The sequence below is a fragment of the Pelodiscus sinensis genome, chromosome 26 (genome assembly GCF_049634645.1).
Source record: "Pelodiscus sinensis isolate JC-2024 chromosome 26, ASM4963464v1, whole genome shotgun sequence".
NCBI classification, from domain to species: domain Eukaryota; kingdom Metazoa; phylum Chordata; order Testudines; family Trionychidae; genus Pelodiscus; species Pelodiscus sinensis.
The window spans coordinates 7,971,385-7,998,623 of record NC_134736.1 but is presented as its reverse complement, the minus strand read 5'-3'; the positions used below and the strand labels follow the sequence as shown (position 1 = coordinate 7,998,623).

At 44.2% G+C, this 27,239-nt stretch overlaps 1 protein-coding gene across 6 annotated transcripts in view; it reads right to left on the bottom strand.

The window, feature by feature from the left end:
• NCAM1 (neural cell adhesion molecule 1) overlaps positions 1–27,239 on the bottom strand; it is a 283,565-nt gene that overhangs the window by 162,956 nt on the left and 93,370 nt on the right. The window lies entirely within an intron of this gene.

Here is a 27,239-nt window from a genome sequence, read left to right as displayed (position 1 = left end):
GAGTAGTTGATGGAATTTCCCGATAAGGGGTGGGGAGGCACTTACTATCCTGACTGCGCCTCTGCCTTTTCAATGTGGTAAGAGTCGCCCGTGGCTTCAGTCCCTGCTCGCGCAATTCCCCGCTGGGCCTCTGTCTCCCCTGCCACCTCCCCACCCCCCGCGGAGACGGTGCTGGGGGAACCAGCTTTTAAGCCACGTCCCCCAGCACTGGCTCTTGCTTCCCCCCACCCTTGCTGCCTCTCATACAGAAGTAGCAAAGGGGAGGGGGGGGGGGAAGTAAGGATGTTGAATACTGATTAATTTACTAGTCGATTGGCACTTCCGCATTCCTCTTTTGAAATGTACAAGAGCCCCTGCTGGAGTCCAGAGTCAGTGGAATTTCCTGCTAGCCCAGGGCTGCACGCCACGCACCAGCTTATAAATGTACAAGAGTACCCAGCAAGGGCTCTTGTGCACTTCAAAGAGGAAGTGCCCACATGGAGCCTTGGGTCGGTGTGGGACTCAGAAATGCCATGCAGAGCTGGGGTCAGCTGATCCCAGACTCCGTGTGGAATTTCCACAGAACCCAGGGTGAGCTGGGGTCTGCAAGCCGGGGTGGGCTCCATGCACCATTTCAAAGTGGCAGCAGCGGCAGCGCCACACGGAGCCTGGGATCAGCTGGAAACTCCCCAGCTGACCCCGGGCTCCATGCGGCGCTGCTGCTTTGGAACACCACAGCAGCATGTCAAGGGGCAGCTCTGCACAGCTGATCCTGGGCTCTGTGCAGCACTGCCACTTTGAAGTACCCCCTTTTCAGTGTCCCGCTTTGCTGCCGCTATCTGATAGAGACAGCGGGGGGAGGAGGGGGGGAGAGGAACAACTAGTCAATTAGTCCTTAATATCCTTAGGGGGAGACGACTAGTAGACTTGACTACCCAATAAGCAAATGCTTATCTAGTAGTCAACTAGTCAGCTCAGTTTCTGTTACACTGTACTTCGTAAGGCATTTTTCTGCAACTAGATCTTTCCTCAGTTTTAAAAGTACTCCAGTCTCAATTTTATTTTTAAGTTGGGACAGTTGTGTCCAATGGGAATTTTCAATCCATCCTCCTCCTTCCCCCCCCCGCCCTCAGCAAATGACAATGCTATTTCTCCCGGGGCAATGGTAATCATTGCCTCTGATCTGGTTATATTTCTCTTTCAATTATCTCCACTTCATGAATTATGTAAGGCAGAGGGAAATGAGTTGTGCTTAAAAATATTAAGGGACCAGCCGAACTCAGGACTGAATCTCACTGGATTGCCACAAGGCAGGTGTGATAACATGGTCTGCTGCTTAAAGTCACATGATCAACTGGGAATTCTAGGTTTGGATCTCAGAACTTGGGGCAAGATCCTCAGAGATATTTAGACACCTCATTCCTGCTGATTTCAAGGGGAGCTGGCGGCAGGGGTTGGGTACAGCTGGGCTGGCCAGGAGAGATCGGGAGAGGAGGGGAGAACTGGCCGCCAGAAGCAGGGCTGGCGGACAGTGCAGTGGGGCTGGCTGGGGAAGATTGGGAGGAGACGTGGGGGAGAACCAACCGTCTGGCTAGGAAGGGGAGGAGCGTATCAGCTGGTGGGGAGCGGGACTGACCCAGACAGTGCAAATCCCAGGGCACTCCAACCCCCCGCACGGTCCAGGCAAAGCGCGAGTCAGTCTGGCTGCGGCTCCACCACACGCTTGACCAGCGCGCAGGAGCACGGACCGGGCTACCCCTCCTCCTAACAGGCAACCAGGACTCCCAGCGCCGATCGCGCCCCGCCTCCCAGCCACTCCTCCAGCCAGGCTTCAGCCTAGTGGGAAAATCAGAAAATACCGGACACTGCACCGGACACTGGACAGAGCCCCCAAAAACCGGACTGTCCAGTAGAAAACTGGACACCTGGCAACCCTGGCCCTTTCTAGTGTAAATTTCAGGAGCCTGGCTGCTCAAACTCTCTCTGCTTACCAAGGCCCCCAGGAAATATGAAATAAGTGAGAAACAGTGCACTCTGAACACAATCTACCTCTTATCTGAGGGCCTGAGAGCAGGGTGGGAGTAGAGTCTGAGTGCCAACTCAGCACTGGCAAGGAGTATACATAGTGGCCATTTCTTTCCAATTTAAGGCCCTATTTCCAAAGTGATACAAACGGGCCTTCGCCAAATTGAGAATCAGTGATGCTACAGCAAGCTACATTAAGCTACAGCAGCTGTTGATTTTAATATATAAAAGTTACTGCAGAGTTAAGAAAGAAACCAGTTTGTAATAATTGTGGAGAAGATAGGTCTCACCTTCCTACTGCATGTACATGGAAGGAATTAGTTTGTTTAATTTGGGGGGAATAAAAAGACAAGAATGAAGCCATTTGAGAGAAGCTAATTAATCAATTAACCTGGCTCCTAATGGGACAGTCTTACGTTTTATTTTTTTTTACAAACCTTTAAAGGCAAATTGTACATGTCCTAATTCTCAGTGGTAACCTACAGAGCATTCTTCCATGACCCATCTTGCTTATTTTGGGAGGATGGAAACATTAATTTGTCTTGATGATCACAAGCTGTAAAGAAGCACTATTTTTTTCCCTGGAAGTTGCAACCAAGTTCAAGAGATTAACGTAGTCCTGTGTGTAACAGATTCTAAGATCCATGATAGAGATAAGGACTGAATTTCCATTTTATTTGAGTGACCATCTGTTGATGGAAAGAGCTAGGTCAAGTCAGCCAGTCTGGCCCCACTTTTTGATTGATTTGTTGACAATCTACTCTTGGCATTTAAACGAGATGGAGTGGTACTGTATCCCAAATGCTCATCACTCCACAGGATAGAAGCTTTTTTATTTTTGCTATTGCATACACAATGATATTACTAAACTCCGCACAGTATAATAAATCCAAAGCAGGGATGCAGAAGTACTATGAGACCTACATCTCTTCTTTATCCAATCTGCTTTGGTGACTGAAACCTAGAAAAGGCAGTAAACACTGAATGGACTAGATGTGACCAAGTGATTAATAGATTCAAACCAGTGACTGGATGGAATTTTGAAAGCTAACTCCTCAGTGAGAGATCTAGGTTTTTTTTACATTCAACCTAGATATTCTATGCAGTTAATCTACACACCGATCCCTCTGCATTCGGAAAACTCAAACAGAACTAGGAAGTGGTTTACATTTGTTCATTTATTACTGTAATCACATTCATTTATAATCACCACAACAGAAAGGAAGAAGTGATCCACCAGAATTTAAGCCCACAGTTTTTATTCTGTGGTTAGCAGTCAGTCTGGAAGAACAATACACTACACTACAATTTTAATTCCCCCCCACCCACCCACCCACCTACCCACACTTCCTTCCTTTTCCCCACTCCCATGTTATGTCTCCACTTCTGATGTTGTCCTTCCAGAGCTGACATGCGAGGATGGTGATATCAGAATGATTTGGCATGTGAAGTTCACAGCCGGTCAAGAACGACAAGATCCCTCTGTGTATCTTGTGGAGAACTCCCTCAAAACACCAGTACATTTTAATGCCCATTCTCTCTCAAGTAGGCTATTGTTATTCTCTGTGGTACTCCAAGCCCTTTCTAGAATGCAGTGTTTGTTTCCATAGTAATGTCAATTGCGCCTACCCTCCATAGATTTTGAAGAAAGAATAGATCTGCCTCGGCTAAACTTTATCTCTTCAGCATAATAAAATCAGCATGAGAAGTGAGTATTTTGATTACTGCAGCGATGCAAGAGGCCTGCGGTGCTCATCATGTAGCAGCTTATAGTCTTATGCAGTGGCTAATTATGACAGCTGAATAAAGTTAGTGAGAATCCAACTCCCTGCTCTTTAAAGTATGGATTATTGCATAGCTTGTGCCCGAGTCTTACGTGAAGGAGGGGAGAGAACTGTTGCCAAGCGACTACACACCTTTCCAAAATGAGTTTGCTTTCACCCATAATAACACTACCGACTTCATCTATACCAGTCTCTCTCAACCAGTAGTACGAGAACCCTTGGGGGGACTCGAAAGAAGTCTGGGGGATATGTCAATACAACTGAAATTTGGAGAAAACTGAATTTTTGTTTTAAGTTTTACAGCGATTTATTATTTTTGTACTTTTTACACCCAAATTTTTCATTGCCCATCCGGCTACGATTATGGTGTTTAAACAAATGTGTTGCAATGATAGAAAAAAATGGTGTGGCTGAAAACTGTAGATACTCGGGGGTACTTTTTTTTTTTAAAGAGTACTTTATAAAAAAAAGTTGAGAAACACTGACCTATATCACCTTTCATTGGTAGATTTCAAAGCTCTTTACAAAAGGAGGGCAGGAGCATTATCAACATTTTACAGATGGAGAAACTGAGGCACAAATAGGGGAAACAACATGCTGAATGCCATCCGCTATGTTAGTGGCAGAGCTGGGACCAGAAGACAAGTCTCCTTGATTCCATTTTGGTATCCTATCACCTAGCCCACACTGTTTCTCAGGACAACAGGAGAGACCTGAAGTCAACAACAGTGTTGGGTGTTATTCCTCATAATAGTTGAAGTTACTGCAACAGTAGAACCAAGATTTTCAACAATGGGGGCCTAAAATCTGGGTTTTTACCCCAAGATTTTCAAAGGAAATAATTCCTTTTGGCTTCATTAACTATCTCATCCCAAATCCACATTTAGCTGCACAAGGACATAGCTTAATTTTTAAAAGGATTCAGAGCTCGAGTTTTAGGAACAGCTGTCAGAGATTGGACCAGTGCTACATTTAAGTTCTTTGGGACAGAGACTGTCTGTTTGTTTTGTGATTGTATTCCACCAAGCACAGTGGGATCCTGCTCTCGATTAGGGCTCCTAGGAACAATCAAATACAACTAATAAATAACAACCCAGTTCACTGTCTTGTTTCTAATCGTGTCTGGTATTACATGCTTCAGGAAGGGACAAGAAACATTAAATCTGCGCCAGAGAAAGATTCTTGACCCACAGAAATGAATGGTTGGGTTATGCCCTAGGGCATGAGGGTTTATCTCCCTTCCAAAGTTTCTTTTTTATTAGTTAATATTCACTATTCTAAGTTTTAATATTAAGCTCCCATTTTCAAAAAAAAAATCCTGCCCCAAGACTTGGCTTTTTACCTCTCAAGTTTCCTTCTTCCTGATCAATCAACTAGTGCAGGGGTTCCCAATCTTTTTGACATGGGGACCAGTAAATCCATTCATGAGCTTTTGGAGGACCGGTAACATTCAATTGCATATTCATTAAGCAAATGATGAATATTCAAATAAGTTGTTTCTGATCCTCCCAAAGCCCTCAGTGCCAGCTTTAGCAAAGCTTTTGATATGGTCACCCACAATATTCTTGCCAGCAAGGTATGGGAATATGGATTGGATAAATGGACTGTAAGATGGATAGAAAGCTGGCTAGACCAGGGTTTCCCAAACTTTTTACTTTAGTTGGAACCCGGTTTTTTTCAGTACTTTTTTTGGAGCCCAAAAATATTAACACACACAAAAAAAAGAATTAAAAATGAATACATTTTCAGTGTTTCACTCGGCTGCATCCTCCGCCCAGCCTGGGCCAGGGCTTGGGGGACCCGGCGCCGCATGGGCACTCCGGGAGGTGGGAGCAGGAGCAGATCGGGGGTAGGGTATCTGGCTAGGAGGGAGGGTGCGAGGCGGGGTAGGGTTGCCAGGTGTCCGGTTTTGTACTGGACAGTCCGGTATAAGGGTTCTGTCTAGGACACAAATTGAGAAAATACCAGACATTCTAATTAGGTAAGTTTTGTTGTTATTAGGTGTATCAATCTGTAGCTGCAAACTGCCTGGCTGGTACATGGGCTCATGCTGCGTGAGTGTGTCTACCAGCCAGGCAGTTCGCAACTACCTGAGGGAGGGTATGCGGGGTGGAGGGCAAAATGGAATCACCGGGGCCAGACTCACTCGTGTGCCCGGATCTGCATGTGCCCAGGTCAGTTGCACTTCCCGCCAGCTGATTCTTCCCCTCCCCCCTCCTCGCAATCTCCCCTGGCCAGCCCCGCTACCTCCATCCAGTCCTGCTTCCAGTGGCTAGTTCTCCTTTCCTCCTCATGATCTCCCTTGTCCAGCCACCCCTCCCATCCCCGTGCCCCAGCCAGCCTGCTGCCCCCATCCAGCCTTGCTGTCAGAGGCTGTTTCTCCAGTCCTCCTCCTCCCAATCTCCCCCGTCCAGCCCTGCTTCCGCTGCCTGCCTGCCCCGATCTCCGCCGGACAGCCCCGCTGCCCCCAACCCCTGCTTCCCAGTGACTGGTTTCCCATACACACACCGCTCCTCCCAGCCCGCGCCACCCCGCTCCCTCCCAGCAGCCACGTTGAGGCCCAGTATTTTTTTCCCATGGCCCGGTATCGGGCCATGGCCCATAGTTTGGGAAAACGCTGAACTAGTGCATTTTAGACTTTGCCGTGAATCTTAATTCTTCTGGACAACAAAAGGAACACTTTTCATTTACTGTAACATCACGTATATAATGCGCACCTATGTATAATGCACACCCTGATTTTGGAATCTTAGCGTAATGAAAAAATCTGAACTCCTATGTATAATATGCCCTGGGGTTTCAAGCCATTGAGCTTAGCAGCCCCACGACTTTTGCCAACAGGTGGCCGTCACGCAGCCAGGAGCCAACCCACCAGCACCAAGCCCAGCCTCGCCGCACCCACCTGCAGGCTCACCCAGAAGGTTCGGACTGCACAGCCTCTTCCCTCCCTGATGCTCGCCAAGCTCGCACCTGCCGCAGGGACCCCCGGGTGCAGCCTGAAGGAGCACCAGGCAGACACGAGCCAGGGCGCTGCAGCATGGCAGTGTCGCCGGCTCCTTGCCTTGTCTGGGAGCCTGAAGGGGCGGCGACCCCTGCGCCACGCTGCGGCGGGAAAGTTTCCAGGTGCAGCCTGAAAGAGCACTGGGCAGGCAGCGAGCCAGGGCTCTGCCGAAATAAAACTTTAAAAAAATAACACCTATGTATAATGCGCACCCCGACTTTGACCCCAAAAATGTCGGAAAAAAGTGCACATTATACTCGCAATTTTATGGTAATTCTTTCTGTGAATCTGTGGGTTCTAATTAAGCCCTAAGCCAAAACAGTCAATGAAAATGTTCCCCCGATCACATTTTCATTTAAGTAGCAAAGCATTATCCTTTTCATTTTTCTCCGCATTACAACTAAGCATTTTATCACTGAAAACGAGAAGGGATATTAATGCAACTAGCCTCAGAAAACTGAATGCAGGCTGGATGGCTGGATTGTAAATCTTCTAGGCTGACGTTAATAAAATTCTGTTTATCTCTAATGTATTAAAATAGTATTTTATAGGAAATATTCTGGATAACACAGAGATGACACATTGAACCCATTGACATTTAGCTAAGAGAATTTTTAATAGAATCGAACTGGCTTAGTAGACAGGAAAAAAGGAACCAAATGCCAGCCAAATGAGTCCCAAGCGAAGAATTCATTTTGGTTTATGTGATATTAAATTTCACTTCTCCAACCAAGGTTAACACCTGTATTAGTCTTAATAAAGCTCATTCCTCCAACTTCTCTTCTTCAAAATTCTACATAACCTTTCTTATGTTCTGCTGACACATTTTTGACAGCCCAGGAAGACAGACAGATGCCATCAAAATGTTAAAAATATGCGTTTTTTGTAGGCAACAACACAAATTCAACACACGCAATTATGTTCATTTACTTATAGTTCACTAGAAGATTTACCTGATTTTGTTCACATTCTTAATTCAATTAATTTTTGTTTTTTGGAAAATAAAATGAAAATGTGCATGCTTCAGTTAAATCATTGCTCTGGGGTGGGGCTGGGGACGAGCGGTTCGGTATCGTGGCTGCCCCGGAGAAGGCTTGGGGCCAGATGAGAAGTGCCCCTCTAAGGCCAACTCCAGCAGGCACAGTCAGGGGAGGGGTGCATGTCCCCTGGCTGGAGCAGGTTCAATTTCCTCTGCCTGCTGTGCTCCTCAGCCACAATGAGGAATGCAGCAAACTGTGCACTTTCCCCTCCCTCCCTGACAAAAGGGAACCATCAGCAATGGGGGAGGAGTAGAGCTTCAGCCCCCCCCCCCCCAAATGATGCCTAGGGGGTAAGAAGCTCAGGATTTGGACAGTCCCAGATGGAAGGGAGGAGTCACGCCCCCAGAGAACTCCTTACACCTGCCTGGTGGGTGTCTCTTTTCTGTACCGTTTTATGAGAAGCAATTCCATTCCAGGCACACGCCATTTTCCCGGCATAACAAAACCCGTGCCTTGCTTTATGTTATGATAAGAGGAAGCAGTATACATTTGGTGGACCTAGCTCTTATAATTTAGGAGTTCTTGAACAGACACACAGATAGGCAGGCAAGCTGTTTCAAATACATAATAGATAACCAGAAAGAAAATAAAAGTCAATGCGTAAACATTTCTGACAGAGCGTACACCGAAGAAATGAAATACCTCGTAAATTAGTAACACTGTTACTAGAGAATATGGTAATTGCCTCCTTATCTATGGTAAATCCAGTTTACCTAACAACAATGTATCAGAGAGGAAGACAGAGACACAGGAGATAAGGCTTCAGTCCCCAGCTGTGTCTCTGGCAGTCTTTAGGCAAGATTATTAACCACCAGTAGTTTCCCTGAAATCACTGTGAATACGGGGCTCAAAATCTGGAACTTACACAACCTGTGCCGCAGTACCCCACTGTAAAATGGGATCTTTAATGCTTCTTCCTCCCATTCTTTGTCTCCTGCATTTAGATCATAAACTCTTCAAGGCACGGATGTTTGTGTGTGTACAGACAGCGTCTAGCACAGCCTCCAGTGCTGCTGTACTGTAAATAACAATAGTCCTCGTTGTGTTTTGTTATTTATAGTATGTTAGCACCTACGAGCCCCAGTCATGGACTAGGGCTCCTTTGTGCAAGGTGCTGTACAAACAGAGGAAAATTTAATTCCTGTCCAAAATCAGCTGTTAGTCCCTGAAGGGCAAGTGTCAGGTCAGACATTCAAAAGGTCAGATGATACACAGCAGGGATACAGCAAACAGCCTACTCCTGATAGGAATGTGAATGGTTACTGGGTGATGCTTACCAGTAACAGTTAACTGGTAGCCCAGCCAAGCTGGAGCAGCCCCTCGCCCGACACCTATGGCACGGAGCAATAGGTCTGGCCAAGCCAGAGAAACCTTCTGTGCTGTGGGTAAGGGGTGCTCCAGCCTGCAGCGGGCCTGGCTTACCCGGAGCAGCCCCCACATCATGGGAGATGGGGGGCATTCCACCTGGCTGGAGCAGTCTCCACCCGCAGCAGGCCCAGGCTGGCTGGAGCAGTCTCCAGCCGCCCCCATTTAAGCAGTTAACCGATTTAACATAACAGTTAACTGATTAAACAGGATGTTACGTCCCTAATTCCTGGGTGAGTGAACATGGCCTAGGAACAGTTACGAGGCCAAACAATTTTAGGCATACAAGAAAAGCAGTAATTCCTTAGGCGTGCGCAACATATTGGTGTGGTATGGAATGCAAAAATGTAAATTCCTAGCCGATTTCCCAAACATCTCTCCACACTGGATTTTTAAAATCGCATTCACCTATGCCAAAGGAACACACATCACCACAGAACCAGTCTGTAATGGACTCTTGCTACACTGTAGGCTTGTCTTCACTGCTCAGCTGTGTTATATTAGTACTGCTCAGCTGTGTTCTATTAGTACGCAGCTGTAAAGGGCCATGGTAGTTACCACAAGACTCAGACAAGAACAAGCAATGTTCAGCATCCTGTCAGCTAATGAGGGTTAAATTAGACAAGAGTGATGGGTTGCTAGAGTTTGGAGATGAACATCAGATGTTCTGATACTTTGAGGCAGCTGTGGCATTTTCATCAAATATTGCCCGCAGGTACAAACAAAAGTTCTGATGTATGCAGGCCCTAAGAGCAAAAGGATAAATGCAGAAGGAATAATATAAAGGACCTCTGAGCACGCAAGGAGAATGAAAAGATTAACAAATTGGAAAAAAGAGCATGGTAATCAATGTAGAGGGTTCTTGAAAGAGTAAAGCTAAGTATCATTGTACTGCCTGATTGAAAATAGTAGGAGATAATGCACCACTAAAAAAACCTCTTAGACTCACCATTACCATTATTAATCACCCTTTACTCTAAGAAGTCTCCAGGGAACACTGAAATGGGTACACACAAACTGTTTGAGATTCTCAGATACAATAGCCAGCTTTTATTTCTATTATCAAAGAGCCAATATTTGTTTTTACAGCCAATGTCTCAGTATTTCGTTTCCTAACCTCGTCTGGATCCACAGCTATGCAAATAATCGCTCTTTGCAATTTGTCATAGATTAACACCGGTCAGTTTCGATCCATCCATCATTTGCATTCGGTTCAAACCCAGACACAAGAGGAGGGAAGCCTCCTAGACTGGTAAAGGACTTATTCCTTTAGCATGAGATTTATGGGTGCTGCTCTGTTTTAAAACTGATTTGGACACAACAAAGTTGTTAAAATTAATCAATAATTTCCATTAGCTTTACTTCCTGAAAGCATAGCAACAGCAACGCACAGCAGCACCGAGAGAGTAGCTCAGCATAAGGGCAGGTCTCTGAGGACACGTCATCTCCCAAAGCCTAATGAGAGTTAGTTTGGACCCTTCCACAGAACTTCCCAGGAGGAGTGTCAAGAGATGGGACCCACTGCATGGGGGAACTGGGAGGACAGTTATATGGGGAACTAATAATGCATCAAGAAGATTAAAATGTGCATGTAAGCTGTTACAGGGAATGTCTCCCACCATTTGTCTGTACAGTACCAAGTACAAAGGAGTTCCCTGGACCACAATGGAAGTAAAAAATATTGACTAAAGCATGCATGACACTCTTGGCCTATGGAACGGACAGCGGCTATTGAGCTTGGTGCAGTCTATAGTAACAGCGAGGAGAGATTTTTGGTATCTCTACTAGAAAAAGTTACTCATCTTCTTGTAATCATTGTTCTTTGAGATATGTAGTTCATGTCCATTCCATCCAGGTATTAGTGCAGGCTTATTGGCTGGAAGATTTTTCTGGGGAACTGAAAAAGGGAGTAGGGTTCTATATTGGGGCCCATGGAAGCGTGAAACCAGGGGGTGCGAAGATCAGCCCTGTGGCTAACCGGTAGAGGAAAATTTTTCCTACTAACGTCCACGTGCACACACAAACATCTAATTGGAATGTACACGAACAAACACTCAAAGAAGCAATTCCCATGTTTGCATTCTGAACCTAAATTATAGCACTAGAAATCTCAGTTCATCTCTCAGGGTATGTCTACACTAGCCACTCTTCAGACTAGGGTGGCTAATGTAGTCATTCGAACTTGCAAATGAAGCCCGGGATTTAAATATCCCGGGCTTCATTTGCATGTTCCCGGGTGCCGCCATTTTTAAATGCCCGGTAGTTCGAACAACCTGCCCACGGCTACACACGGCACGGGCTAGGTAGTTCGAACTAAAGCTCCTAATTCGAACTACCATTACTCTTCATTGCAGGATCTGTGATTTGATTGCAGGATCATGATCTAAACCACTGAGATCCGCATGCAAATTGTGCTTTAAAAGGTGTGTTCAGCAAGGACTTCCTGACTCAATAAGGCCAAGTCTGAACTAGGTCTGAGTCACAAACACTTCACTCCAAGCTGTGTGGCTTGTTGCAAGGAGTAATTCTGTACACTGCCATTTTAATTTAATATTCAGAAGCATGAGAGATATTGTGGACTGTCATCCTGGAAAACATCATCAGATCTTTGACAACAAATGCAGCTCAGAACATCTACTGATGTTCCAACCAGAATCTAAAATCCATCTCTTCCCTGAAAATGTTTAAAAAAATCATTTTAATTTTGTTCTTTAGTGGAAAGATTATGAAGGTCTCTAGTCCACATGGAGTCATGAGCCCCTGAAAAAAAGGACTCAGAATGTGAAGCATCAAACAATCTCAATTATAACGTATCAAATAAGTGCATGCACAGTTTGTGTTGGATCACCTGGCTTGGGACTAGAGGACCTCTGTCCTGGAGCTAACAACAATCGATCCAAGTCTGGCTCTTTGAAATGAGTGAAGCAACGCTTGACTAAGTAAGTCCTTTGTGGGATTCAGTAGCTTTAATTTTACTGAATCAATAAGTTTAAATAACTTGAACAACAAAATGATTTCAAGGGCTCATTCAGCAAAGACTTTACTTTGAAGCCCACAAACCACAGGAGCTTGATTAACCAGATTTCTGCGCTTTAGAGCATACAAATTAGTCCTGGTCTTCGTGTTGCTTCAAGCTGATGCACTTGGGGATAATTTTTTCCCCTGAGCGAGAGAGACCCTGGATGAGGTCAGCCTTCTCCTTAACATTTTTGGGTGTGACTTAAAAGCTGGCTTGGTGATTAGGACAACCATCGATGTTAATAGATCTAGGAGTTCAGGCAACTTGAAAAATGAACCTGTCTCCTTATTTCAAAGTGGGGATGGAGGCTCCTTGGGACTTAAAGGATCAATAAGATGATGTTTCTTATATCCATAGCATCTGATGGAGTGTAAAATATTAATTGCTATGGATATCCTTTTTACTGCTTGGTTTTATACCAAGCTGTACCCAACCCTCTCTATATAAAGCCTCTTTGACAATGAAAAAAAAGTATTGCTTTTTTCTAAAACTGACTTCAGATCCAAAAGTTGCTGCCAGCAACTGAACACAGAAAAGTTGTTCCTGCAATGACTGAGCTGTTTCTAACCATGACACAGAACTGTCATCCCCATCCGTTCCATATGTCTGCCAGGAGCCGAGAGCCAACTCAGCCAGGGATGCCAGTATATGTTCTGTCTGTCATTCCTTTAGCATCTGAAAGGAAGCCAAAGACTCTTCCGCATTTCTACACACCTGTAAGCATGCAGTCCATTCCCTTCCTGCAGCCTCAGAGGCAGCATATGCCTCTAGTGCAAAGTGTCAGAAAGGGGAGCTTGTTCCCTTCCCCAGCCAAACTTAAGACTGGAATTTCTAATCACTTGGATGTGGCAATACAACCTCTGAACTTCCTGATATCTCTGAAGGTACAAGACTGCTGATGGGCATACATATTACAAGCTAGGAAGAAAAAAAAACAGGCGTGTTACTATATAGCACTCCCCACCCATAGACTGTATGGTTACAAAAGCATTGTCGTACTGAATCACACCACTAATCCAATATTCCACCAGCATTAGGCTATGTTTACACTACGGGGGTTTTCCGGGCAATGCGTCTGGTCTTCCGCCTTTTTTTTTTTTTTTTTTTTTTTTAAACAGAAGAGCAGATGTGCTCTTTCGGAAACCCTGTCTTCCTCATCCTACGAGGAAGAAGGGCTCTTCTGAAAGAGGGGGCTATTCCAAAATTTGGGCCAGTGTAATTTGCGAACTTTTGCCAAAAAAAAGTGGCAGTGTAGACCTAGCCTTACATACTTCAGAGGAAGGAATAAAATGTTGGTAATGGACAACTGATGGACTAACATGCCTTGCAGTCTCACTCCACCCACCTGTAAAATAGAAATTGTAATAACAATAGCCTTCTTCACAGGGGAGTTGGAAGGATGAATTAGCTATGGTTTTGTGAGCTTCAAGCACTTTCCATCCACAGACACAACAATGCATTAGTATCTGTAGACGCTTCCACTACCAGAAGTAATTAGCTTCTGTGGATAGATCTTGTTCAGTTCTCTATGTAGAACACGCAGTTCATGTACTATATTACTACCGTTTAGATTCAGGCTCAATCTACTGAACCCATACATACCATGTAGTAAGAGCCAAGAATCTTTGGAGAATCTTTCAGGGCAGTATAACATATACAGTGTATTTTATAATGGGCAACCAACTTGTGTCATTGACAGATGCTGCAAAAATGAATGCACAAATTTCCTTGCAAGACAAAAACATCTGTTTGGTTGATTTGTCTGACCGAACAATCAAAGTAAATGCATATGCAACCCAGAGCACGAGAGTGGGGGGGGGGGGGGGGCGGGAGACGGACGACCGGGAGGAGTGTCTGCTACTCTTAACTACAAAAATGACTGAAACTGGCATGATTAGTACCAAACATTGGCATAAGTGGGATAACCCAATATATGCCTTTTAAGAACCCAGTACGCAGTGGAAGTGTTGGTAATGATGTTAGGTAATATTGACTTCCCGTGGTTTGACAAATTCTCTGGTTCAGCATCGTCAGGTCTAAGGATGTTAAATATCGACTAACTGACTAATCGAATAGTCAGCGCACTTTGCATCAACTATTCAATTGGACACTTCCGCCTTTGAAGTGTATCAACAGGCCTGGAGCTGTTGAAGTACTACTGCTTTGAAGTACATCCTTATCCTTCCCCACACCTTGCTGCCTCTTGCTGATGGAGGTTGCAAGGGAGGGAAGTGACTAGTCAACTACCCTGTCAACTATCCCATAAGCATTTGCTTATTGGATAATCGACTAGTCCTTCACATCTCTAGTCAGCTCCTGAGTGTGCTGGACTAGAGAGGTTCAGCACTGTGTCCTGAGCAACAATCATGCAATGAAAGGAAAGGTTCTTCAGGAGGGGAAAGAAGTATTCTGAGTCCTCCTCAAAAAAACAATTACATGCCACTACTCCATTAAAACTAGGCCCTGCACCAGTTTTGTGGAAGACCTCATTGAATAAGTGAGTCAAGTACAGGTTGAACCTTAAGAAGACATTTAGGGTAAATTAGAGCTAAATAACAGAACACTGAGAGCCTAAACTGGTGGCTGAAGGCAAAGTTTACGGGACCACGGGAAACTTGGCCACACCCATGATAAGCAGTGATCCAATTAACTAAAATCATGCTGGATCACAAATATTGCTGGACCAAAGAGTGCCGAACTAGAGAAGACCAACCTTTATAGTGTCCCAAAATCCACACACTTTAAGGCCAGAAGGGACTCTGTGATCATCTAGGCCAACTCCTATATTACACAGGCAAAAGAACTGCACCCAGGGATTCCTGCATCAATCCCATATCTCGTGGTTGAGCTAGAACATATTCAAAGCTAGCAAGAGTCTGCCTGGCTTTGGACTCAGCCAGATCCCCAGCAGACATATATTCCATGGCATTCCAGTAAAAACACCCTGCATGTACACTGAGTGAATTTTAACCAGGTTTCTGCCATCTTCCCCACACCTGATAATTGCAGATGCCATGGCAGAACATCCCAAGCAGTGGTCCACTGATGGTGTGGCTGGGTTCCCAACAGGCCCCTCTTCGGTGGCTGCCCATTCCATGATGGACCAAGTACAATTTCTAGGCAGCACTCAGCTAACGGGCATCGCAATGATATGTTTGTGGTTTGAGTAGATGGATTATGATGGGCAATTCTGCATCTAAGGCATATTGAAGGACATATGCACTTGGCCACCTAAGAGGAGTGAATCTGCTGCTATCCTGAGTATCAGTGAACAGCAATGAACAGAAACAGACTCCCAACCTGCATATGCCCTTCACCATCAGAGGGCATGTGTCCCCTTCAGAGCACTGCTTCCATTATTCCTGAATGGCTCTTGAGCCAGCTGTTCCTCAGGCAGTTCCCTAATTCCCTCAGACATCAAGGGACCAGGGTAACATTATAAATCACTGAAAGATGATGGCAAGAGAACTACCAGTTAATTTTGCACAGAGAAGCCACCTGCTCATAGACTGTTCCACTCCAAGGCTACACAGCAGAAAAACGAATGAATCGGTTTCATGAACCTAAACCTAATGTTCATGTGCTGCCAGTTAATTGTATTATCTTAAAATCCAATCTTTCATAGCATGTTTATATCGTACTTGGACAGACTCTGTCTCACAAGAGACAGTCACAGTCCCTACAAAACCACCCCATGTCACAGTCCTCTAATCTGGAACAAGAGCTATTCATACATATAACGTAGGCAGAGGGGGCCTCTAGGCACTAGCTACATATATCATAGCATCACAGAATACTAGGACTGGAAGGGACCTCGAGAGGTCATCGAGTCCAGTCCCCTGCCCTCATGGCAGGACCAAATACTGTCTAGACCATCCCTGATAGACATTTATCTAACCTACTCTTAAATATCTCCAGAGATGGGGATCCCACAACCTCCCTGGGTAATTTATTCCAGTGTTTAACAACCCTCACAGTTAGGAACTTTTTCCTAATGTCCAACCTAAACCTCCCTCGCTGCAGTTTAATCCCATTGCTTCTTGTTCTATTCTCAGAGGCCAAGATGAACAAGTTTTCTCCCTCCTCCTCATGACACCCTTTTAGATACCTGAAAACAGCTATCATGTCCCCCCCTCAATCTTCTCTTTTCTAAACTAAACAAACCTAATTCTTTCAGCCTTCCTTCATAGGTCATGTTCTCTAGACTTTAAATCATTCTTGTTGCTCTAAACAACAGAAGTTTCAGGGGGCAGCCGAGTTAGTCTGTATAGGATAAACTTTGTTGTTTTTATATAAAACAGGTAATTTTCTTTATCTCCAATATAGAATTAAAGAGTATCAGCATTTTCTTAAACACCTATCTGACACAAGGAGGGTGAGAGAATGCCCTAGTAAGATGAAACTCAGAGGGCTAGGAATCAAAATGCCGTTTTCCATTCCCCACTTCTGTTTCTGATGTGCTGTGTGACCACGGACAGGCCTTTTCACCAGTATGCCTCAGTTTCCCAATATTTCCCTAACTCAGAGGAGCGCTGGGAAGCTTAAGTTTTGCCTAGAGATTCTTGGATGAAAGACGTAACATATGGGCAAATGATCAGTATTGCTACTAATAGAGTACCTCAGCAACCTCAGTCTGCTTGACAGTTCATAATACCCATTACATCTGTACAGATGAGAAAAGGTATGGATTTTGTGGATTGCAAAATGTACTACAAACTGTACCTGTAAAAATCATTTTGGAATAAAATCAGTGCCAATCTTGCAGAGCTGTGCAGTTTGCCCTCTTCTGCAAAAACTAACCTGATCCATAAACAAACATGGGTCCTCTTACATTTCATTTAGCTAATGAAGTTTGAGATGCTAGATCATTCCTGGATGGCTGATGAAATAAATGGAAGCCTATTTAATGTCCTAAGTGGCTATATCCTATGTACCTCCAGCTGTAACCCAACTGTTCTTTTACTATTTAGTTTAAAATGCAATAAAGTTGTTGAGAAGTACATTGGTAAAATATAAATTCCTGGATGACGAGGAGTTACAAAGAGATTTATTGCATCTTTCTGACTGTTTCCACCCTGCTGTTATCTCCACCTTCCAAACGATGTGCACATATCTATCTAAAATACTTATTTGCCCCCATCCAAACACCTCATCATCATTAATGAATGTATGCTTCACAACTACCCTGGAAGCAGGACAGTGCTACTGTCTCCATTTTACACATGAAAAACTGAGGCACAGAGAGACCAGGGTTCACAAAAGCTGTTTGTGATGCAGCAGGAATCAAATGTGCATTTCGCATAGCCCAAGCTAGTGCTTAGCACTGAACCCACTTTTGTCACTGGCTTTACTTTCTCATTGTGTGTCATGTAGACTGTAAGATCTTTGAAAGAATCTGTTAAAAACCAAAAGGCAAATAAATAATAATAATAATGCTGAATTGTTATTATTAATTTTAATCTCATTACTTTTAGACCAATCATGATTTTTGAGACCTAGCTCAAGATTTTGAAACACTTGGATTTGTCAGTACTATGTTGTTGAAGTGGTCAGCATATGAATGTCACTTTGATTGCGTTCTATCATGCCAGTGTTACCTCAATAGCTATAATATTTATAGCATTATCGTTATCTTCCCTGGTGATAGCCAAATATAGGCTGCCTGCCCATCCCCCAATCTGAGGCTCCTAACTACAGCCACTCCCTGGGTAATCAATCACACTTATCTTACAGGTGCTGTGTTATAAAGCTAGAAAAGTTGAGACAATAATTCTGGCTTAGTGCCCTATTGCTCATAACTGCGAATTCCATAGGACTTCAAGGCAAATATGAAGTTTGTTTCGGTTGGGAAAGGGTTTCTCTATTATGATTATCTTATTAACAATACCATAAATAGCATTGACCTTATTTCCTCACTGCAACACAGATAATGAATATTCCTCTTTGAACTCCAGTTTGTCTGTGGTCTTTAATGAAATTGCCTGAACATGCATCAGATGACCTTTCTTATAATGTGGAGAATAAAGGCTCAGTTACCCATTCCACAAAGAGCACTATTCTGACTAGCCCCAAAAGAAATCTGGAGAACGATCATTAGGAAAATTTCTTACCTGTCACTTTGTTTTCCCTTTACAGAGTAGGTCCACCAATCCTCATAGGTGGGTAGCTCCTGCTTTGTTGAGATTAACCAAGGGTCAACCAACCAAGAAGCCAACATACTAGCTTCAAGTACTGCAAACGGAGCTGCACTGCTTCACGCCAGCTGAAGGCTGGGCCCATGAACTCCAATTAAAAAGGCACCCTCTGCTTTAAAGTCACATCTTGCACCCACTAGCTTCAATGGTGCAAGGTGACTCCTCCAATGAAAGGGAGCAGGACTTGGACTTACAATTTGCAAGTCGAGAGAAAATACGTTGATTATTTAGGAGTGTTGATACAACCACTCTCTATTCATTGTCACATCTCCAGATGTTTTCACATCTGCCCCTCTATATTTCATGAACAAAGGAATGTTAAGCTAACTGACCACTGTGCACACCTCATGGGGCTTAGCCCAAGATCACTCTCCTTGGATTGGCAGAAAGCACCTTGATTTCCTGAAAGGGACACCGCAGTACAGACGCTCCCTGAGCTGCGAACGGTTGAGTTACGACCATTCGCACTTAAGACCAAAGCTCCCGTGAAGCGGACATAAAGGCGGTCCCCGAGTTATGAACGCAACCCGCGCTTATGAACAGCGTGATCGCGTGTAACTCAATGGGGTCTGAGTTACGAACAGCTCAAGTTACGGCCAAGTGTTTGGTCCGTAACTCGTTCGTAACTCGGAAAGAGGCTGTAATTCTTCCAGACAAATAAGTCTCTGAAGAACAAATTCTGACCCACTGGGAGCTTGTTTTCTTTGAAGCCTTATTTTCTGTCGTTCTAGGCTGTACTGTTACAACACAGCTGATTTGGGTCTAAAGGGGTCATCAGATAAACATTCAAGATTTACGTGAAGTCAATTTACCAGCCCTTTTTTCTGGAACTTCTTGTACTGCCAGGAGATATTGTACCCAATAATGAGGATCAGGGCCAGCCCACAACATTCTGGCACTTGAGGTGGGGAGCTCAAATGACGCCCTCATGCCCCCTCATTTGGGCCAAAACTTTGAAAAGTCTCAACTCTGCCTCGTTCCTGTTTTTGCTCCTCTCATGGGATTGCTCTGCTACCTACACAATATTCTACACTCTGGGTCCTAGCGACGCCCCTCCCCCCCCCACAGTCTGGCACCTGAGGCGGCCGCCTCAGTTCACATCATGGTAAGGCCGGCCCTGATGAGGGGGGGCATCTTGAAGAGAGGGGCTGACATTTTCTGACTTCTCCACAAAGAAGGCAGCTGCAGCAGCATAATCTTGGTCAGTAAGCCCATCCTGACTAACCCTGAGTATGACATATGGAGGGGCAAGTCATAGTATCCATGGCTCGACAAGATAGTGCCCCACCCCACCACCAGCAACAGGAAATGGGAGAGCATTCCTTTTAAAAAACTATTAAAATTAAACCAGCTGATAACTTTTCACAAACATGCCAAGAACCCTGCAGGGGAAATACACCCATGTGTAATCAAACCCGTTCATGGGCGGGAGAAGGGGTACAAAGGGTGTGAATGACACCCTTCCCCCCCCAGTCCTCCTACAGTCCCCGAAGTAATTCCTTGCCCTGAGTTTCCCGATTTACATTACAAATGGAGCGGTGGTGTAATGAAGCCGATAAAGTGGGCAGGAGAAAGGAAACTAGAGAAGAGCACTCAAATGAGAAATGTGCCAAGTGCAGTCTGTGGGCCTCCTTGGGCCCAGCTACAGGCACTGCCTCAGGCCAGCGTCTCCCTCCCTACAGACCACCCACTCGCTGCTCCCCAGGGATTACCTCAGAGCTCACAAACCTGCTGGCCCGGGACTAATAAACGAGGAGTGGACTCGATAAAGCAACACAACCAAACACAAATCCTCGTGTCACGTGTGGTGATGTGGCTGGGGCAGCTCCAGCGTGATAGTCCCCTGCAAAATCAGGAGCCGAGGAAGGCCCCCATCTGCTCCCATCTTCTAAGAGGGACTTTGCCAGTGACGTGAGCAGCTTGAAGGCAAGTGCTCATTTGCTCGGGACAAACTGTGAGAACATTAAGGTTTGTGACCTTGCACTAAATCGTCAAAACCCCAAGAGGGTCAATTTTTGGAGGAAAGGATGATTTCAACTTGTTCCTTTTGGAACAAGACCAGCGATGCATAGGGTACGGCATCATCCAATACTTGCTCAGATAAGGGACCAAGGCTATCTCCCCTTTCAGCTTTACCATCATTTGTACAAGACCATCTGGGCCAAGAGGGAGTTGGCGGAGATAAGGTTCAGGACATAATGCTGCCAGGCAGCACTGCTAAAGGAGGACTGTGCATGTATGAAAAGTAACACAGTAAATACGTAAGGACAAGGAGTAGTCCCCATGGCACCTTAGAGACCAACAAAAATATATATATGAAGTTTTGTCCACGAAAGCTCATGATACTTTATATATTTTTGTTAGTTTCTAAGGTGCCACAGGACTACTCATTTTTAAAGTTAGACTAGCAAGCTAAGGCAGCAAATACTGTATTGGTGGTAGATGGATATTTGAGATTTGACATAAGGATCTAAGTCATTATTGCAGTTTTTAACCTGAGGCAATGAGAAGACTGAAAATAAAGGTTTTGAACTCGTGTGGTTAGTCCCATCAGGTCTCTAGGCATTTACTCTCACTTCCTTCCTTTTTCCTCCTCACTTGAACTTGTTTTTCTTCTTCCTATATGTCTTCCTATATCTGAGGAGCAATCTGACGCTTTAAATATCTGACCATCATGTACAGTAGGGATGTGAATGACGAGCCAACTATCCAATAAGCAAATGAGCAGTCATAGCCAAACGACTGACATGAGGCTAGAAAAACACACATTTCTTCCAAATGTTAAAAAAAATTGTTCACGTTGTGCTAGATGGCTTACAAAATGAAACAATGAGCATTTGCACTAGGGATAGCAATCCATCTCTCTCAGCATAAAATGGCATTTCCAAGCAGTGAATAAGTGCTGGCTGCTGATTGACTTTGTTACCTTTCACTTTCTTATGCAAGCAATGGTAGGGGAGGCACTGATGGTATCTAAGGAGTGTCTGCTGTTAAAGAGAAAGGGTAGTTTAGCTCCAATCCTTACCCCGGCTCATATGCCAGGGGAGTGTGGAGGGTGTGAACGCCCCCCCCCTCCATACCCATATGGTTCCCCACGTAAACGTGAGCTGCAGAGGGAACAGCACCCTGTCCAAGCCTCCCTCCCCCACTCTTCTGAAAGCGCGCGCGCGCACACACACACACACACACACACACACACACACACACACACACACAGAGGCTGTGTCTACACTGCACCCCTTTTCCGGAAAAGGGATGCAGATTAGACACATTGGAATAGCAAAGTAGGAAGTAGGAATAAGAGATCCTCCAGAAAAGGGCTTATTTTCCGGAGAATCACGTCTAGACTGCCGGAAAAAAGCGGCAGCCATGTTAATGCAAATACTGCGGGGGACATTTAAATCCCCCATGGATTTTGCTATTCCAAAGTGTCTCATTAGCATCCCTTTTCCGGAAAGGGATGCCAATGTAGACACAGCCTGTTAGTATATTACAACAAAATCATTTTACCAATCACTATTCCCACTCAAATTTTTCATTAACTTCTCTTATGCACACTCATTGCATGACAATTTTGAACTCCTTTATATTTAAAAAATTGTTTTACCAAAAAAAAAAAACCCCAAAAAAACACCACACTTCCCACACACAGAAATCCCTGCGTAGGAGCCTGGCAATCGTCCATACCAGGCATCATTCAGTTCCACTTAAGTCAATGAGAAAGCCTCCTCTACTGGAAGAGGCTGGCTGCTGAACTTGGTCAGAAAAAATTCCCACATGACAGCCTATTGTGAAACAGCATCTCAAGTGAGGCCCTAGAAACAATGCAGCTCCCCACCATCTTAGGGAGCAAGCAGCAAACCTTAGCATGCAGCGAACCTCATCTTGGAGGAATTACTATGGATTTTAGCCCCTCAGATTTGCAGTTACTTTGGATATTATGTTCTATTTCCTTGATATCTGTAACACAAGGCAAGAATACATTATCATTACAAACAGGCAGAATTTTTTCACCTACTCTTCAGAACACAAACCTATAAATAGCGGCACACATGGCCAGAGCCCTGCATATCCATGGATATGCGCTTTATATCCATGGGCATCCGCCTCCGCAGATGTCAGTGCGGATATCCGTGGCTCATTTTTCGGATACAGATGTGGATGCACATACAAATTTTGTAGCTGTGAGGGGTTCTACACATGGGTTCCCAGCTGCATTTTCTCAATGCTCTCACAGTGCCTCTGAGAAATGTGGACCCTCCTTTAGGAGACTAGCTTTAAAGGCACCCAAATTTCAAAATTTGGGAGTCTATTTTGTCCCCACTTTCTTTGTGCAACCATTGTTCTCAACTGCTGGTTGGTGCACTTTCCTTTTTGGATGAGTGGATGTTTTGAAAAGCAAAAAAGGAGAGAAATCTGTTTAAACAGTAAATAGAAAAATGTGACTGTATAACTGCAAACACTTGCGCAGTGGAGTCACAAGTGCAAATGAGCCTGATGCTGGCTTTACACGGTTTTCAAACTGACCAGAGTTCAAGCTCCCCCTTTAAGATCTGCCCTAAGTCTACATTTTTACCAGTGTAAAAGAGTCTGTGTTTTGGTTTTTGGCACAGAGCTCTAAGCTCTTTTGTATCTGTTTAAGTACCAACCTGTCACTCCAGCTTGCTTTCCTATTGTGTGGCTCTGGCTGTGAAAATATTATTATTATTATAAGTAATACTTATTACTGTTAAAGGCTCCAGCAAAGAGCAAGTCTTACTGTATAAGGAGTTACACAACACGTAATAAAAGACAATTTCTGCCCTGTAAAACTCACAATCCAAATGTCCAAGGGCACACAGAAAGGGTCAGTCACTTGTTCCAGGGTATAGGGCGGGGCAAAGACCTGGGAACAGAACCAGGTCCTCACTTCAAGTGCAACGCTCTATCTGCTGGATGACACTGCCTGAAGTTTCCTGCAGATGGAAACACAGCTGTGTTCAGCAAGGCTTCATCCAATGGATTACTCTGTAGACATGGCAATACTGTGTTGCGATTCATTCCCATCGTTTCAACAATAGCTTCCTCAAGACTTGTACTAAAGCTGCCACTGTGTAGATGCGTCCTAATCTAAGTTAGGAAAGTAATTTACAAAGGGCTTTAGGACCGCTGAATAAAAGCTGCTCTGTAAGGCCTGATCCTAACTCCTTTGAAATCAAAGGAAAGACTCCCATTGATTTCAGTGGTCTTTCAATCAGCCTTTAGAGGCTAAAATATTATCTTTTATTTAAACAGTGAGTCAAAATAGCTGTGACCTTAATTCCATTCTCTTAATACTCAAATCTTTACCCTTCCATCAGCAACAACCACTTTGTCGTGATTTTTTTTTGTTTTGACAATGCATACAAATGAACACTGGGTGACTTCCCAAATTCATTTTCAGTTGAACCCACATCTCCTGTGGGGAAAGGCCAGTGTCCAAGACCAGGCAATAAGATAGTGACAAAGCCAGGAACAGAACCCAGATCACCCGGCTCCTACTACACTATGCTGTCTAATCCAAAGTATCACACTACATCCCAACAAAAAGGTCCAAGTGGCACCCTGAAAGTAACTGCTCAAAATCAGAGCCAAGAAATAACAGGTGCTACACAGGGCGCCCCAGAAATGGAAAGTTTATTAAAAACAGAGGTGTCTTTTCATTTCAGTATATTCCTTTCATAGAACCTTAGGGGGTTATGATTTTACTTTGCTGCTTTGCTGATTAAACATCAAACGCACTTCATAAATGTCAGCTGTTTCTGTCAAAAGAAAAGCACTTTCTTCATTTTCACCTGGGAGCAAAACAATGCTCCAAAACCCAGGTGTGCGTGGAACTTGATCTTAAATAGAGACCAACATTGTGAAAGACGAATTACAGAGCTTCATTTGCATGAGAAAAGAGGAGAACGGCTGATGAGATCCACAACATTCCAGATATGGTTCACTGGCTGCAGATGGGAAACACTGATTTACGGCTTTGCCTCCCACTCCCCCCCCCCCCCCTGCCATTTCCTAGGGTGAATGGAGTTCAAAGAAGGAGAATCTCTCAGTCCCTTTTAGTTCTAGTTACACATAAGCTGAAGGTGGTAACACTGGTAAATCATTAAGTAATAATGATAAAGCCACTTTGCTAGGGAAGTGCTGAAGTAAAATCCCTCTTTTTTTTTTGTAAGTTTAATCAAGCCGTGATTTTTAAAATCTTCAGAGTGCTGGAACGGAAGCACGAGAAGTGAGCTGTGGCTGGAAGTCCAGAAGAGGAAAGAGAAAGCGACAGGAAAAAAAGGCACATGAAAATGCAGCACAATAGCTGGATTCAATACCATGAGCATGGGCACCTCAATCAGAATCCTCCGGGGCAGGGATCCACACAGTCAGGTCTGATGCTGGACCAGAGTTTAAGGCAGCAAGTATCAGAGTAGAAACTGAGACATGGGTGCCACCAATTCAGAACAATGCAGAGAAGGGAGCTTTTTCTAAGCAATGGGTAAGCCAGTAGCCATCTGACTGAAAAAATTAACAGCTAGTGCTGATGATGACAACATAAAGAAAAAATAGTTCAGCTCACTCCCAGATTGTTCCTAAAATGATCCAGTAATTAAACATTTCTCTCTGTCACTGATGAGTTATAATTTATTTTGTTTTAAATGTTTTATTGCAAGAGATATAGCCAAATCTCTGCTGTGATATGCATACTGTGTCTGATACACTGAGCTTCTGCCAAATGATGGGGAAATTCACCACTGAAGTCCTTTTAGGTATATTTTGAAGGCATATGTGGCAGCACATAGCCTTCTGCTGGGGTGAATTTCACCCTGAATAAATGTTTCATTTCCACAGCGCTGCTTTTAAAAATGCACCACAGCCAGCAGATGTAGCCAGAGATCTTATGGACAGAAATTAGCATACAGAACAATCAGCTGTGGAAGGTACAAGAGAGCCATTGTTATTTCAAGCCAACATCATACCATTTAGTCTCCGCCACTTCAAGGGACAAAAAGCAAGAAATAATTACTGATAGCTGCTTTGGCTTTTTTTCTCGGCTAATTTGAGCCCCTTAAAAGACTTTATTTAGATCAAAAAAAATTCCTCATCTTAACCCTCCCCTTTAATTACTGTTGCTATTTGGTTGTGGCCCCTTAGGAAAACAGGGTAACTGATGAAACATGAATGGAAAGCATGTTTACTGACAACCGCACTGAGGTTCTGAAGTTTAAAGTTCCATATATTTTCATGGGCTTGAATTGATCCCTTGCCTCTGAATTAGAGCTATGCTAACTTTGCCTTGCATACCGCATTTTTAAAAGCATTCTGCACCACACAGATGTCTTGGATATTAACCTGTTATGGAGAAAAGCTGCATTGTCTCAAAAAAACTGAAACCAATTAAATACTTAAGAAGCTGTTGTCCTTTTACACACAAGTGAGTCAGATCTCCAGATCCAGTGACTTCAATGGGATTGAACTATTTTGTACCAGCAGAAAATTGACCCAATATATTCTTAGCATTTATTCCAAGGCCAAACAATTAGCCACCCATGACGCATAAGAAACAATGGGTTTTCCCTTCTGCCCATGAAACAGAGCAGTACCCTTCTGTTACACTCAAAAGAGAGCTAAAAAAAGAGCAAGCTAATGTGCTAGCCCATGTGTTTCATGTCACACAAGCTGACGTCTGCAGGTTAGCAAGCCTCCTGTAGCTGCCCAGCCCGCTGGCATCTTAGCCAAAAGCACAGTCAAGTGTGTCCCAGTACAAGGTGGTCTGATCCTGGCAGAACCTCTCTTTTCCTTTGCATCATCCACTGGGCAGGGTTTGGTCCTAAGGAAAGACCTAACATCCAGATAAGATGGATAGGGGAAAGGGATCTGCACTTTTTTGGTACATGGTATGTTGGCACAACTCCCTGCAACTCCATCTTTTCACACCACCCGCTCTCTCTTACACCTACTACTGTGGATATAAAACATCGCTCTGTCTTTGAGAAGTGGTAAGCTACTCGACTTCATGCAGTAGAAATCAATAATTTACAGCAGACAACACTACCAACCTCAGTGTTTAGGTTTTTGTATAATACACGGGCCCAATCCTCAACTGTTTTTAGCAGCACCACGGTCAGTGCCGTGGCACTGATTTACACCAGAGAAGGATAGATAAATGTAAACTGCATACGGCCCAAATTTGAACTTGTGTACAGGTTGAACTTCGCTAGTGGGATACTCTCTGGTCCGACAACATCTGTGGTCCAGCATGATTTCAGTTAGCTAGATGTCCACTTATCATGGGAGTGGCTATGTTTCCCACAGCCCCATAAAGTTTGTTTACAGCTACCAGTCCTGGCTCTCAGTGTTCGGTGCTGTTATTTAGCTCTAATTTACCCCTAAACATCTTCAAAGAGCCCAGCAAGCAGCGGAATTGTTAGTAATGCTGCTAGACAATAATGACCTCTCGCGGTTTGGCAAATTGTATGGTTCGGCACCAGTCAGGTCCTGAGGGTGCTGGGACAGTTCAACCTGTACTGAACTCTAGCTTCTGGACAACACCTGTGTGGTCTTTTAATCTTTTATTCTCTCCACAAAATACTTCTATGCTCTTTAAATTTGAAATAGGAATTCATGGTAGTTGCCCAGTGCTTATGAGCAATAATAACCCAGCATGTCCAAGTAACTGTACAACAACAAACCAGTGTGTATGAACAATGGGGAGGGGGAAATTCTCCACGAGAAACAGACTCCAGTTTCAAACTTACCATGGAAAAAACATTGGGAAATGAAGAAAAAATACCTTACCAGACTCGCTCTAAGAACAAGGACATT